Source organism: Staurois parvus, unplaced genomic scaffold (genome assembly GCF_062004578.1).
Source record: "Staurois parvus isolate SC_StPar_1 unplaced genomic scaffold, SC_StPar_1.0 ptg001349l, whole genome shotgun sequence".
Classification (NCBI taxonomy): domain Eukaryota; kingdom Metazoa; phylum Chordata; class Amphibia; order Anura; family Ranidae; genus Staurois; species Staurois parvus.
Genome location: NW_028319145.1, coordinates 3825172 through 3841768, shown reverse-complemented (window position 1 = coordinate 3841768; position 16597 = coordinate 3825172).

Sequence of the window (16597 nt, the reverse complement as noted above, 5' to 3'; positions counted from 1 at the left end):
GCTCCTAAACTCAACTCCATAATAGCCTATGTGTCCATGTACATATAGGTCTTTATTTATTTACTTATATAAGTACTTATATAGCGCCGTCAATTTACGCAACGCTTTACATATATACTGAACATTCACATCAGTCCCTAACCCTCAAGGGGCGTACAATCTAAACTCCCTAACTTACATTCATACATACACATATTAGGGCCAATTTAGACAGGATCCAATTCACCTACGAGCATGTCTTTGGAGCGGTGGGAGGAAACTGGAGTGCCTAGAGGAAACCCATACAGGCACAGGGAGAACATGCAAACGCCAGGCATGCGGTGCCATGGTTGGGATTTGAACTAGTGAGCGTCATACTGCCAGGCGGAAGTGCTGACCATTTAGCTTTTAGCAGAGTTTAGGAGCTGCTGCGTTTAGGTGAGATTAAACCTCCCTCTCCTCAACACGGAAGAATCGCATTCAGGATAGGAACATTTTGACCGCCGACCACAGGAAACCGCGAAATGTGGGAAAACCGCGGCAAAATTGTGGTACCACGGTTGCTGCATTTTACCGTGTTTTTGCTGCAATTTGCATTTTCCGTGGCTGGCGGTCAGGTTAGGCTTGTGTACATGGAGCCTAAAGCTGATACTGATCTTGGGGCCAATGTGTCAAAAGACAAATACAGTTTGCTTTCAGGAACATTCCCCTTAAATTGCAGTCACGTCTGAGATCATATATAATTACAAGTGCATTTGACCCCTTCTGACATGCATTTGGCCTCCTTCTAAGCTGCATCATCAGCTTCATGCTGCTTTTTCTTTCCCATTGACTTTGCAAGAAGAAATGCCTTTTGACATAGGCGTTACTGATCTACACTGGGAAAATTAGTGTTGACAAACAAGGCTTCTGTAGACAGTGCATGTCACTGCCCATATGCAAGAAAAATATATTTGAAATATATGTAAAAAATATTTTTCCCAAATATATTGCCATATATTTGGAATGTTAAAATTTTGGCCGTATTCAATATATTTTAAAATATATTTAAAAAATATATATATATATATGTATATATATATATATATATATATATATATTATTATTATTATTACTGCATGTTGAAATGCATTTTTATTAGAAAAAAAACTGAAGAATATATTTTAAAAAATATATTTTTACAAAATATATATATTTTTAAAACATATTCTTCAGAATTTTTTTAACATATAAAAAAGTCATTTTAACATATATGTTTACATGTATTTGTAAATGTATTCAAAAATGTAGATTTGTATTTTTAAAGACATACAGTATATTTGAAATGTATTTTTAAAAATATGTTTCATATATTTTGTGCTAAAAACTTATTTCAACATGCAGTATATATATATATATATATATATATATATATATATATTGAATATGGCCAAAGTTGTAGCATTTCAAATATATGGCAAAATATTTGGGAAGAATATTTTCAAAATATATTTCAAATATATTTTTCTTCCATATGGGTGTTACTGCTCAAAGTGTATTATAGCTAAAAGTGTTATAATATGCTGCTTCTGTCCAAAGCCCATGCTGGTCTCAGTGCTCCAAGTACAGAAAATGAATGACCAAAAGTGTTATAATACATTTTTTCTGAAGAGGGGTCATACCAATCTCGCTGCTACAAGTCTGGAAAATGTTATAATACTCTGCTTCTGTTATGTGTAACACCGCTGGTAGGTGAAGCGGTTTAGCGTTTAAATACTGTCCAAGTACTGTGAGCAGTGTTAGGCACACCAACGCATTCTGATGCACGTGGCAACACATGCCCATCAACACAAAGTTAAAGGTGCCACCGAACAAAAAGCCACAAGCTGGCGACACACTGGAGATGAACAGGACAAGCCATACCCCTGGGTGTACAGACGCATATCCTAGAGGTACTGTAACACCTTTTGTACAGAGATCAGACCAGTCTCACTGTTCTGAATTCTGAAAATGAGTCAGCCCAAAAGTGTTTTTATGCTTTGCTTCCATTACGGGTGACAAGGCACACAGTCTAAGTGAAAGGCTGGATTTCACCAAGTGATGGTTTGGTGACACTATTGGCTATTTTGCTGCAAGCTGACAACAGGTTGCAGCCCTTGGACTTGCCCCAGCAAGGGTTAGAAAGAGAAGAGTGGCTAAACCAAGGAGACAAAGTGAGATATGACAGCAATTCGGTGTTCAGGCAGAAGTCAGGGCAGGCAGCAGGCAGACAGTAGCCAGTGTTCAGGCAGAGGTCAAGGCAGGTGGCAGGCAAGAGAATAGTTAGGGTCCAGACTGAGGTCAAGACAGGCCTGAAAGTAGTCAGTGTCCAGGCAGTGGTCAGGTAGGCAGCAAGCGAGTACCAGGAGTTGGACACGGGTTGGAGACACAAGCAATCTGGGTTAGCAATGGGTAATTAGGAACAAAAGTACTCTCAGTGCACAAGTTATCTGGCAAGAAGACACAGTACCAGCCACCTCAAGGGAAAAAGTTTAAATTCCCTTCAAAGCCTGTGAGCACGCTCAACATTAGGGATGCTTGTCAATGCATGCGTTAACACATATTGGCCAACATGCTCACACTTATAGGCACCCCCGGCCTAAGTCAAAAGGCCATGAGCTGGTGAGAAGGTGCCATACTGCGGACAGACAAGGCAAGTCATGCTCCTAACTGTACCGATGCAGATCCTGGAGGTTCTGTAACACCTTTTGTACAGTGCTCATAGCAGTTTCACTGATTCATGTGTAGAACTACCCTCTTGAGGGCTGCTAGATTTGTTTTGGGTCCCCCTAAGCTCTGCATGGCCATGCAACACGCATTCTCCCACAACTGCACATTCAGAGTCAGTAAACAGTCCTTGAGCTGGTTTTTAGTTGTTTTTATTAAGGGGTTAACAACTTGGATGGGGTCTAGTGGTACATGGGATGCTCGAGGACAAACCTCTTAGCAACAATACTGTACAAGAAAAAAAATGGATCAAAAATGGCAACTGTCTTTGTTAGTTCGCACTGAAGTCCCTTTGATGTACCTCCTCAGATCCCAGATGAATCCTCCTCTTCACCTAGCTGCACTGATGGTATCCTTGGGCAAAGGGATCCCAAGATCTGCCGGTTAGGTAGTTGTGGATGAGAACTAGTTGGTCTTGACAGCCCTCCCCCTTTATCTGGCCCAGGAGGTGTAGAAGTACTCATGCTGTCCTGTCCTTTTAGCTTGGTGGGTTGAAACTGCTTTCAGGCCTTTTGCTGGGATGAGCTGGCCCCTTCCCAGCTGCTTGGTTGTCCTCCTTAGGAAACGGTGGGACAGTGGAGATCCTTCTGTCCAGTAACCAGCCTGTAGGGAGGCTCCCCTCCCTGGAGCCTCCTCCCAAGCTCCACACTTCAGCCTTCCTCTCAGTCCATCTTCCACTAAACTCTCCACCTGCTGCTCAGGTTATGCCACATTTAAGGGTTGTCCTTGGTCACCATTCCTGGCCTCCTGCCTAGTGATTGGACAAGGCCCCTCAAACATGCAGATCTGGGCCTCCTCTCCTCCTTCGCTCCTTTTCCAGAGAGTTATCTGAGTTATTGACTGTGATGCCTCTGTCCTGCCTCCTGACACAGAGAGAACTGTACAGAGCTCACAACAATCTAATTTAACCGTCTAGGGCACAGGTGTCAAACACAAGGCCGCGGGCCGAATCAGGCCCTCCAGGCCATTTTATGTGGCCCTTGCTCCTCTCCTGCAGTTACCCCCCTGTCTCCACCCCCACCTTGTCTCAGCAGTCGGCAGCAGAGAGGAGAATAGAACTCCTCTGCCAAATCCTGCACCTCTCAGTGCAGCTACAGCACCCCCTCATCTTTGCCTCCCCTGGTCTCAGCATTCAGCAGACTCTTGTAACTGACTCCACTCCTCCTCTGGTTCTCCTCCAGATCCTGCACTTTCTGCTTTCCCAAAGGGGGGGCACGGTGATGGTAGGGAGGGTGTGGGATTCTTGACATCTGATGTAATGGGGATGGGGGTGCTCTGGACATCTAGTCTTACAGATACAACCGTCCCTTTGAGGACAACCATAATGCTGATAAAGCCCGCAATGAAATGGAGTTTGACATCTCTGGCCTAGGGCATGTTTAATATGAGAGATCCACTTTCGGTTTCCCACTTCCCCACATTCCAGCTGAATTTTCTTTTTCATTTATAAATCATTTTGATACATTTTTCTATTAATACGTGCAATGGAAGCCAGATTAAACAGAACAACCCCCCCCCCCCCATGATTAATCGCGATTTCTATTTCTCATGATAAGGATAATGAATGGATGTGTTACTAACAGAGCGGAATAGGAAAAATCGACTCATTTCTCAAACAAGGTGAGTCAGAGTCAGTCTGATATTTATTAATCTGTACATGATTCACACATTTGAGAAGTGCTGAAAGAAACATGAAACTCTTTCACAGATGCTGATATTTAACGGGTACAAATAATCATCCTTATGAAAGGTATTGGTCACTTATGATATTTCCTTATGTTGAGACAGGTTCTTGAAGTAACTGATGCGCTAAATGGCAAACGCTCACATGTGTCTGGGGGCCACTAAGGATGTAACAGATGGTTCTGTCCATGCAAACATGCTCCATATTAGTGTAGACCTGGGGCCTACAGACTTTCTAAACAAAGGACCAGCTTACTGTCCTTCAGACTTTGGATGGGCCGGAGAGGTCAGTGGTAGTAAAATAAACTTCATAGTGCCCATCATCAGTAGGAGGAGGAATAGTGCCCCATCATTGGTGTCAGTGGGAGGAATAGTGCCCCATCATTGGTGTCAATGGGAGGAATAGTGCCCCATCATTGGTCTTAGTGGGAGGAATAGTGCCCCATCATTGGTATTAGTGGGAGGAATAGTGCCCCATCATTGGTGTCAGTGGGAGGAATAGTGCCCCATCATTGGTCTTAGTGGGAGGAATAGTGCCCCATCATTGGTATCAGTGGGAGGAATAGTGCACCATCATTGGTATTAGTGGGGGAATAGTGCCCCATCATTGGTGTCAGTGGGAGGAATAGTGCCCCATCATTGGTATTAGTGGGAGGAATAGTGCCCCATCATTGGTCTTAGTGGGAGGAATAGTGCCCCATCATTGGAATCAGTCGGAAGAATAGTGCCCCATCATTGGTCTTAGTGGGAGGAATAGTGCCCCATCATTGGTATCAGTGGGAGGAATAGTGTCCCATCATTGGTGTCATTGGAAGGAATAGTGCCCCATCATTGGTATCAGTGGGAGGAATAGTGCACCATCATTGGTATTAGTGGGGGAATAGTGCCCCATCATTGGTGTCAGTGGGAGGAATAGTGCCCCATCATTGGTATTAGTGGGAGGAATAGTGCCCCATCATTGGTCTTAGTGGGAGGAATAGTGCCCCATCATTGGTATCAGTGGGAGGAATAGTGCCCCATCATTGGTATCAGTGGGAGGAATACTGCCCCATCTTTAGTGTCATTGGAAGGAATAGTGCCACCATCGTTGTTGTCAGTAGCAGGAATAGTGCCCTATTGTTGGTTTCAGTGGGAGGAATAGTGCCCCATTATTGATGTCAGTGGGAGGAATAGTGCCCCATCGTTGGTGTCATTGTAAGGAATGGTGCCTCATCATTTATGTCAAATGGAGGAATAGTACCTCATCGTTGGTGTTAGTGGGAGGAATAGTGCCCCTTCTTTGGTGTCATTGAAAGGAATAAAGCCCCATTGTTTGTGGCAGTTGGAGAAACATTTCCCCATAGTTGGTGTCAGTGGCAGGAATAGTGCCCTATTGTTGGTTTAAGTGGGAGGAATAGTTCTTCATTGTTGGTGTCAGTGGGAGAAATAATGCCCCATCGTTGGTGTAAGTGGGGGAATAGTGCCCCATCATTGGTGTCAGTGGAAGGAATAGTTCCTCAATGTTGGTGTCAGTGGGAGGAATAGTGCCACAGGGGCAGGAAAAAGGCAAGCAAAGGGCCACATCCAGCACACAAAAAAGCAACATCTGCAGTACATGTCTGCAATACATGCATGGTTTCCTTGTTTTGTCTCTTAAAAAAACTGCAAGCGCAGAAAAAAACCTGTTGATCCTGCTAGAAACCTGTGAACTCCTAACTTCCTAGGTGAACTGACAACACATTGCCTCTGATGTACCGCTATCCCAATTAGCGTTGTCAGCCCTGCCCAATTCCCTCCTGCTGGAGTACAGAACACCTCACCCCTATGTTTTGGAGATGAGGAGAGGGGGACCCTACATTCACTCTATCTGGTCTCCCTGGACCCTGCATTTACTATATCTGCTCTCCCCGGACCCTGCATTCACTATATCTGGTCTCCCAGGACCCTGCATTCACTATATCCAGTCTCCCCAGACCCTGCATTCACTATATCCGCTCTCTCTGGACCCTGCATTCACTATATCTGCTCTCCCCGGACCCTTTATTCACTATATCTGGTCTCCCCGGACCCTGCATTCACTATATCTGGTCTCCCCGGACCCTGCATTCACTATATCCGGTCTCCCTGGACCCTGCATTCACTATATCTGGTCTCCCCGGACCCTGCATTCACTATATCTGGTCTCCCCGGACCCCGCATTCACTATATCCGGTCTCCCAAGACCCTGCATTCACTATATCCGGTCTCCCAGAACCCCGCATTCACTATATCCGGTCTCCCCGGACCCTTTATTCACTATATCTGGTCTCCCAGGATCCTGCATTCACTATATCTGGTCTCCCCGGACGCCGCAATCACTATATCCGGTCTCCCAGGACCCTGCATTCACTATATCTAGACTCCCCGGACCCCGCATTCACTATATCCGGTCTCCCAGGACCCTGCATTCACTATATCTAGACTCCCCGGACCCTGCATTCACTATATCTGATCCCCTACAGTATACAGAGCATGGAAATGCAATTATTTTAGTAAATATAAACTGCTAAATACTTTGTCTCATCAGCAGTTAGAGCAGTCTTGTGATTTCTATCGGTGTTCAGCAGAGCATAGGTTAAAGATTGTAGGAGGAGTTTTCATTTTGCTCTAGGAGAATGCAGAACCCCTGACCTCTGTCTGGACAGTACTGATTGGCCCTGTGCTGATCACATGCACCCTCCCAAGAAAAAAAAAACCTCTCAAGCAATACCCACCAAACTGAGCATGTGCAGAGTGACTCCACACGATACGTCTTTTCAGGTGATAAGAGGGGGACACTGGAAGAAGGGAGGATCAGAGAAGTCAGGATCAAACAGCCTTTTTACACAATGCAGAGGATTAACCCCTTAGGTTTCACAGTGAGTATAACAAGCATGCTTTACTGCATACACAGACTGATTGTACTGTTGTGGGTTTAGTTACACTTTAACTAAGCAGAGTATCAGGGATGCCTTGCTTGCCCCTGGAACGTTCAGGGATGCCGTGTGTGCCCCTGGAACGTTCAGGGATGCCGTGTGTGCCCCTGGAACGTTCAGGGATGCCGTGTGTGCCCCTGGAACATTCAGGGATGCCGTGCGTGCCCCTGGAACGTTCAGGGATGCCGTGCGTGCCCCTGGAACGTTCAGGGATGCCGTGTGTGCCTCTGGAACGTGTACCTGCGAAAACAAGTCAGCGAGCCCCCCACATTCCTATCCTGACAGCTTCCCTTTAACCGAGAATGGAAATCTTTTCATTCAGAAAGAGAGAGAGGTGCAGCAATTGCTGTGCAGGAAGACGTATACGATCTCCGTACTGAGAAATATGCCATGCCTCTGCTCTGCCAGACAGACTGCTGCGCCGTTTCCTATTGTGATTCATTATTTCGATTCACTGGGGTAATTAGAACAAATAATGAACCGATTTGGCAGAGCGGGTCTACGTGTGTTGTTTAAACTGTTACATTAATATGAATTTGCTGGAGGCGAGAGCTCTTCCTGCCTGGATCAGACTAGGGAAGCCCAGGAAGGGGACGATCTCTTGGCCACATTGACTGCGCCCTGCGTCGTGTTATGTCACTGGAAGGGTTGGTGGGTCTGTAGCAGTCAGCTGACTGCGCCCTGTTATGTCATGGGAAGGGTTGGTGGGTCTGTAGCAGTCAGCTGACTGCGCCCTGCGCCCTGTTATGTCACGGGAAGGGTTGGTGGGTCTGTAGCAGTCAGCTGACTGCGCCCTGCGTCCTCTTACGTCACGGGAAGGGTTGGTGGGTCTGCGGCAGTCAGCTGACTGCGCCCTGCGCCCTGTTACGTCACGGGAAGGGTTGGTGGGTCTGTAGCAGTCAGCTGACTGCGCCCTGCGTCCTCTTACGTCACGGGAAGGGTTGGTGGGTCTGCGGCAGTCAGCTGACTGCGCCCTGCGCCCTGTTACGTCACGGGAAGGGTTGGTGGGTCTGTAGCAGTCAGCTGACTGTGCCCTGCATCCTGTTACGTCATGGGAAGGGTTGGTGGGTCTGCGGCAGTCAGTTGACTGTGCCCTGCGTCCTCTTACGTCACGGGAAGGGTTGGTGGGTCCGTGGCAGTCAGCTGACTGCGCCCTTTTATGTCACAGGAAGGGTTGGTGGGTCTGCAGCAGTCAGTTGTTGGCACAGGCAGTTTCATCCTTGCTATGGTGGATTTAGTGTGCGGGAACTGCAATGCAGTGACAACATACGGGAATGCAAGTCTTTTTCAGTCCCCCAGGATACCACTTGTTTTTTTTTTTTTTTGCAAACCGCTTGATCTCTTTTAACCACTTGTCCTCCAGAGGATTTACCCCCCTTCCAGTCAAGGCCAATTTTCAGCTTTCAGTGCTGTCGCACTTTGAATGACAATTGCGCGGTCATGCAACACTGTACCCACATGAGTACCCACATGAAATTTGTAATTTTTTTTCGCACAAATAGAGCTTTCTTTTGGTGGTATTTACTCGCCGCTGAGTGTTTTATTTTTTTTGCGCTATAAACAAAAAAAACCAAAAAATTTGAAAAAAAAAAGTTTTTCTTTGTTTCTGTTATAAAATTTAGCAAACATGTAATTGTTCTCCTTCACCAATGTGCGTTGATGAGGCTGCACTGATAGGCAGCACTGATGGGCACTGATAGGCAGCACTGATAGGCAGCACTGATGAGCTGGCACTAATAGGCGGCACTGATGGGCACTGAGAAGCGGCACTGATGGTTGGCACTGACTGACGGCACTGCTGGGCACTGACTGGCAGCACTGCTGGGCAGCACTGATGAGTGGCACTGATGGGCATGGTGAGTGGCACTGCTGGGCACAGGTGGGTGGCACTACTAGGCACTGATGGGCACTGATAGGCGTCACTGATAGGCAGTACTGATGAGCTGGCACTGATGATGCTGCACTGGTATGCAACAATGATGGACACTGATAGGCGGCACTGATGGGCACTGATAGGCGGCACTGACTGGTGGCACTGCTGGGTGGCACTGATAGGGGGCACAGGTGGGTGGCACTACTAGGCACTGATGGGCACATGTGGGTGGCACTGCTGGACACAGGTGGGTGGCACTGATGGGCACAGGTAAGTGGCACTGATGGGTACTTGTGGGCAGCACTGCTGGGCACAGGTGGGCGGCACTGGTGGGTGGCATTGCTGATGATCAGTGCCCTGATGATCGGTGCCGATCCGTCCTCTGACAATTGCCGGTTATCGGCAGTACATTCCTCAAGCTGTGACAGCATGAGGAAAGTGCAGCCGATAACCAGCAACTGCATTTACCAGGGATCTGCTGTGTCACTGGACATGCCTGATCACGTGGTAAAAGGTCACTGTGATTGGCCCTTTTACCACATCACGTGGTCAGCTGTGTCTGTAGGACACAATCACGGAGATCGCCGTGTGCGGGAAGATGCGTTTGTACATCTGCGCTGTAGCCGTCATTTGGCTATAGCGCGGTTGGCAAGTGGTTAAGGTTTGACATGCTGGCTATTTATTTGGCGCAACCTCGTCTTTTATATTTTACCAAAATGTGGGCAATTTATTGCGTTTTTTTGCCCTAAAATTCACTTTAGTGTGTTTTTTTAACTGAAATTTTGTGTTTCCTAGACCTTTGCGGTATTATTGTGTAACATAAAACATTGGAACTACCACTATTTTATTCTCCAGGGTGTCTGCTTTCAGAAAATATATCATGTTTTGGGGGTTTTGTGTAATCTTCAAGCCTAAAATGATTTTTTTTAACCCCTTCTCGCCGGCGTCTCCTGGCCCTTTAAGAGTTTCAGAAGCCGGGAGGCGGGGTTTAGGGATCATGTGACCGCCGTGACGACACGTCACGGCGGTCACATGATCGGGAAAGGTCCCGATCGAAAGAACAGACCGGGACCTTTCCGTGAGTAGCAGACATGTGTGCTGGGAGTGCGCAGGGCGCGCGCTCTCAGCAAATATGTTTTTTGTGCAGCTGCTCGGCGTCTAGGCCCAGACAACAGGAGGCCGCACATTTAAGTGCGGCCGGCGTGAAGAGGTTAAACGTGTGCAAAAAATGCAAAAACGGCTCAGGCAGCGGAAGGGTTAAAGGGCGATTCACACTGGAAGGTGGCATGTGAGAGGCGCGTTCTGTGCGTTTCCCGCACCACATTCAATCTGCTGCGGGTGCCAACACATTCTTGTTAATGGAACCCTATGGGCTACGTCACACCACAACACAGTCTGGATGCGTTTCTGCTGCGTTCCGTTGCATTTTTGATGCGTTATTTTCCCCTTTTTCCTTTTGAAAAGTTTCCTTGGGCTTTTTTTTTTTTCACTGTAGTACATTTTTAATGCATTTAGATGTGTTCCCGCGCATTTCTGTGCGTTTTGTCCCGTTCCAGTACAGTTCTGCGCAGAAAAAATGCACGCTCTAATTTTTTTTTTTTTGCACTGGAACTTACTGCACTGGTGTGAACTATGCCATTGGAACCCATATGACCTACCGCCCAAAGCAGATTGGAAATGCAATGTGTTTTGCGGGCACCAGGACGCATGGAATCGCAGTTTGTTGTGGCGCAGTTTTCAAAAGTAGTGCATGCATTGCTTTTTTTTGCGCATTCCGGTGTGACTTGCAGGCTATTCAAATGAAAATGACATTGCAGGGAATCGCAGTTAGGTTTGTAATGTTTTCCATGGCAACCAATGAGATGCGTAGGAAACAGGGATTTTGACAGGTTACTATAGGCAACGGGAATTGACTGAGCACGCCATTGGTCACCTCTGCCGGCCCACCAGCCGCCAATCATTTTGTACAGCTCCGCCTCCCGCGCTCAAAGGCAGAGCTCACACTACTGGCCCTGCTGATTCGTTGGCCCCGCCCACCTACCCTCGTACCTGCTGGCCCCGCCTAACCTTGCAGCTCTGGCCCCTCCCCATGAACCGAGCGCTGAACGACCACGTCTATCCCTCTTAGAAGCCTATTCCGAGGTCCGCTCTGCAGCTGCTGGCCCCGCCTACCTGGGAAAGGGGCGGTGCTGTGTCGTGTGAGGCGGGATGTTGAGGCGTCTTACCTCAGGAAGGCTTAAAGCGGACCTGTCCCTGACTGATTCACATTAGGAGGTATATGTCGGTCAGGGTTTCACTTTTCCTTCCTCAGGGGAGAGATTAGGGACGTCACATCCATGAGTTATTAAAAAGGAACTCCAGACAGAATATGTGGGGACCCCTGACAGGATTTTATTACTTCCTATGTCCCCACTGAGGAGATTTCCCCTCACTTTCTGCCCTTCTCCCACCTGTGACAGGAAGTGAGGGGAAATATCTGTCGGGGCAGTGAAAAAAAAACACCTGACTGAGGCCATAACCCTTCCCCCGCTCTTTCCAAAGCGAAAACAAAGTTCTGCTTTAAAATGTTCCACTTGCTTGGATTGTTTTTGGCGGGAAAAGCGGATGAAACAATGAAAAATGTAGAAGTGCTGTATCCGTGGTAACGTCCGCAGTCTCCGGTTTGTGTGGTAAGTTGGCGGTTCGGAAACAAAATAAATACACTTAAAGGGTAATTCCGCCTTTCTAATACAGGCCATACACGGGTAGAATTCCGGACAAATTTTCTTTTGAAAATCGGAAACTTTGTGCGTTTTGTAAGCCGACGGCGCCACCGTTGATTTCGAAATTCGACCAACCGAGCCTTTCCTTTCACCTCGTGTTGCTACAGAAAAGAATTTTCATGGCCAAGAATTTTCTTTTCTTTCCAGGTCGCAGCTCACACTCATTTCTTTTTTGATTCTATTTCTCACACGATTCTCCCATCATTGATTAGAAATTTGTTTGTTTTCCCCAAAAAAATTTCCATCATGCCCGATTGCTCAAATTCAATGATGGCTCGAAAATCAGCCTTTGCTGCGGCCCCATTAAGGGTGCGAAATTCAAACTAAAACTCTTAGAAAAGATTTTTGAAAATAATTTTTTTTCGGAATTCGACCCGTGTATGGCCTGTATTAGAAAGGCGGAATGACCCTTTAAGGGTACCTTTATTTTGTTTCCGAACCGCCAACTTACCACACAAACCGGAGAACGCGGACAGTGTCACCATGGAGACGGCGCTCCTACATTTTTCATTGTGTCATCTGCTTTTCCCGCCGAAAACATTGTGACACCCCTAGGCCTCTTTCACGTTGTTTGTTTTAATACTCCCGCAGGGGCGGACTGACAACTCATGGGGCCCCGGGCAATAGGGGATCATGGGGCCCCCTGTGTCCTCGCCAACACTCAAACCACACCCAAAAAAGACTATGAAAGGTACCAGGGGCATCTCATGGGGCCCCCTACTGACCCCGGGACCTCGGGCAGTGCCTGAGTTTCCAAATGGTCAGTCCGCCCCTGTGCTCCCGGACCGCCTGCCAACATACCGGGTGATAAAGGCGGGCGGACAGGACAGTATATGTGGCGCGTTAGCTTTGCGTCACGCCAAGGGGACAGATTGCATTCTCTATCTTTGCTGCGACCTGCTGCTTCCATTGAAATTAACTGCAATCCCTCCATACACACCGAGTTTTTAAAGTGCTAACAGCGTTCCCTTGAAAAAAAAAAGCCAGAGGCGACGTTTGGACAGGAATGCATCTTGAATGTGAGTTAAAGCGGAACTCCACCAGAGAAATTAGTGAGCATTCGGGCATTTATTGTGAAAAAAATGCAATGTTTATTCTGCAATTAAATGCCCCTACTTGCCGGCACTGCCGGCACTAAAATATAATAGCGGACTGGAATTCTTCTTTTTCTTCTTCTTTTTCTTCTTCTATTTCCTCTTCTTTTTCTTCTTCTTGCAGGTCACGGCTCATGCGCAGATTTTTTATCGCTAAAACGATCGGCCGATTTGCCCATCATTGCCGGGAAAATCCGCAGATTGGCAAAATCGGCCGATTTTTTTCCAACTTTACCGATAAAAAAGTTTTTTGTACCGTTAGTGGGTTAATTGGTCGGCCATTTTTCGGGGTCTTGGCACATTTTTTTATCGGTAAAGTTGGAAAAAAATCGGCCGATTTTGCCGATCTGCCGATTTTCCTGGCAATGATGGGCAAATCGGCCGATCGTTTTACCAAAAAAAAATCTGCGCATGAGCCGTGACCTGCAAGAAGAAGAAAAAGAAGAAAAAGAAGAATTCCAGTCCGCTATTATATTTTATATGAAAAGTCTTGCAGTTGCAACAATGTATCTATTTATATCCAAATAAAACCATCTGTATCTGAAATGGATACAAATAGATACAATGTTGCAACCACAATACTTTTTCATGTCAAATATAATAGCGGAGCTCTCTGCAAGGGACAATAATTAAATGCCGGCCGTAGAAGGGATGATTTTTTTTACCATTGGTGGTAACGTCAGCTGATTAAACAACTGATTTTTAGGGGTTTTTTTATTAAAAAAAAGTCCGGTTTTCGACCCGTCTATGGCCTGCATAAGACCCTGGTCGCACTGGGTGTGACTTGGCATGCGATTTGCATGACATACGGCTTGTAAATCGCATACCAAGTCGCACCCTATTGTCCGCAATTACAGTAGTCATATCGGTGCGGTTCCGACTTGGTCAGAGCTGCAACAATTTCTAAAGTAGTGCATGCAATTTTGTTTTGGTGCAGTGTTGCATGACTGCGCAATTGTCATTCAAAGTGCGACAGCGCTTGGCCTGGGCAGGAACGGGGTAAACGTGCCTTGTCGGCAAGTGGTTAACCACTTCGCACTGGCGCCTTTAAGAGTTTCAGGAGGTGGGCGGGGTTTTAGGGTCATGTGATCTCCGTGATTCGCCGTCACGGCGGTCGCATGATCAGAAAAAGGTCACGATCGCAAGGGGAGATCGGGACCTTTCTGTGAGTCACGGACATATGTGCTGTGAGCGCTCTCAGCACATATGTATTTTTTAATGAGTCGCAAATATGCGGGTTGTTCTGCGTCAAGGACCAGACGCCGAGAGGCCGCGTATTTGCGTGCTCTCGGCGTCAAGGGTTAACTAAATCCTGTTACTATGTGATGAATTAACTTCAGAGCGTTAGACCTCATTTACATGGACTGCGTGGCCGGTACAGCGTGAATGCGCCATTTGTTTACGGAGCTGTGTGCAGGCAGCCTAGGTAACTGTATGAGGAGGCAGCAGCTGTATGGACACAACAGGGTTACTTTAACAGCCGTGCAGGGGCAGGTGCGCATCCCTAAATGCATGCCGTCTACGATCGGGGCCGCTCATCGCCCCTGCACTCCTGTCAGACCAGGAGGAGCAGCTGTGTCCGTGCCAGCGCTATGCCCCATAGAGTAACATAGGCAGCTTGAGCCGCATAAACAAACAAAGCGCCGATTTGCATGAAACCAGGGGCGGACTGACAACTCATGGGGCCCCTGGGCAATAGGGGATCATGGGGCCCCTGTGTCCTTGCCCAAACTCAAAAAAGCCTATGAAAAAGGTACCAGGGGCATCTCATGGGGCCCCCTGCTGACCCGGGGCCCTCGGGCAGTGCCCAAGTTTCCAAATGGTCAGTCCGCCCCTGAATGAAACTCAAAGAGAAACCATCCTTCACCTTCCCTGAGTCAAATCCTCCATCGGGGCCTGTTCACATGAGCAGCATGCTACAACGCCTGGCCCCTGGTGTGTACTGTAAGGGGAACAGGGTGATGTGCTGATTAAAGCTTTTTATTCCCCCCATTTTGTTAACTTTATTGGCAGGTCACAAAGTGATCTTCCAATCATTTTCTGCAGCACAACACAACTTTCTGCTGTGTATACCATCAGAAAGGCCAATCGCCTTGTCTGTGTGTTGGAAGGGTATTCCCCAACGTATATGGTGTGAATAGTTGTGTCAAGACATTGCACACACCCTTTCCAAAGACCTCATGCACACGGACAGTTTGGTTTGTACAGCAAAAAATCAATGACAGGCTGTAATGTGCAGCAGTTGAACACTGCTCCAAACAGTACTCACATACAGAGCTACACGCATACAGGAACGTACTGTATACACCAAATCAGGGGCGGACTGACAACTCATGGGGCCCCCGGGCAATAGGGGATCATGGGGCCCCTGTGTCCTTGCCCAAACACAAAAAAGCCTATGAAAAAGGTACCAGGGGCATTTCATGGGGCCCCCTTCTGACCCCGGGCCCTTGGACAGTGCCCGAGTTTCCAAATGGTCAGTCCGCCCCTGCACCAAATACAGACTGCTAGCATTCAGATCCCGCTCCTGAATGCATGTCAGATTTTGACATGCGGCTGTGCTTGCACAAACGCTCACGTCAACACCCACCTTTACCCCCGGTTCACATCTATGCGGCCCTTCGGGCTGTGTTTTGCATGGGCACGAGAGCCTATTCATTTGAATGGACTTCCATGCCCGTGACACGCAGGGAAGAAGTCCCTGCACTTCTTTGGAAAACGCAGCCCGAGGTTCCCAATACGGTTGCGATTTCCAGTGCGGGCAACGTGCCATTAGAACTAATTCCGCATTTCTCTGTGCGGGTGGTACAGCTGCACGGATTTTTGTGCGGATCTGCAGCGGCACCACCCGCACAGAACCTAGGATGATAGGCTGACTGCACGCAGCTTGGGGCGGATGCAGGTGCAATAAGAAATGCGGGCCGCACACAGAACGGTTGTCTGATTGAAACCTGTGAATGATTAGATCTGCGCAATCTCTATTTTAAAATATAACTAAAGTCAAGTCTGTCTGTCTGTCTGTCTGTCTGTGCCCCCCCCCCTCCCGTTAAGGAGATTTATTTATTTATTTTATTACAGGTACTTATATAGCGCCATCAATTTACGCAGCGCTTTACATATATATTGTACATTCACATCAGTCCCTAACCCTCAAGGGGCGTACAATCTAAGGTCCCTAACTTACATTCATACATACACAGGGGCGGACTGACAACTCATGGGGTCCCCGGGCAATAGTGGATCATGGGGAAACTGGGGCACTGCCCGAGGACCCGGAGTCAGTAGGGGGCCCCATGAGATGCCCCTGGTACCTTTTTCATAGGCTTTTTTGAGTTTGGGCAAGGACACAGGGGCCCCATGATCCCCTATTACCCGGGGGCCCCATGAGTTGTCAGTCCGCCCCTGACTTAGGGTAAGTGGTAATGATTTTTTCTTCTGCTTTTGGTAAGGTAAAAACAGAAGAAAAACCGAACAGTATGAAATCAGCCTTAACAATTCTCTTCTCTATTTTAAAATGTTGGTCCCCCC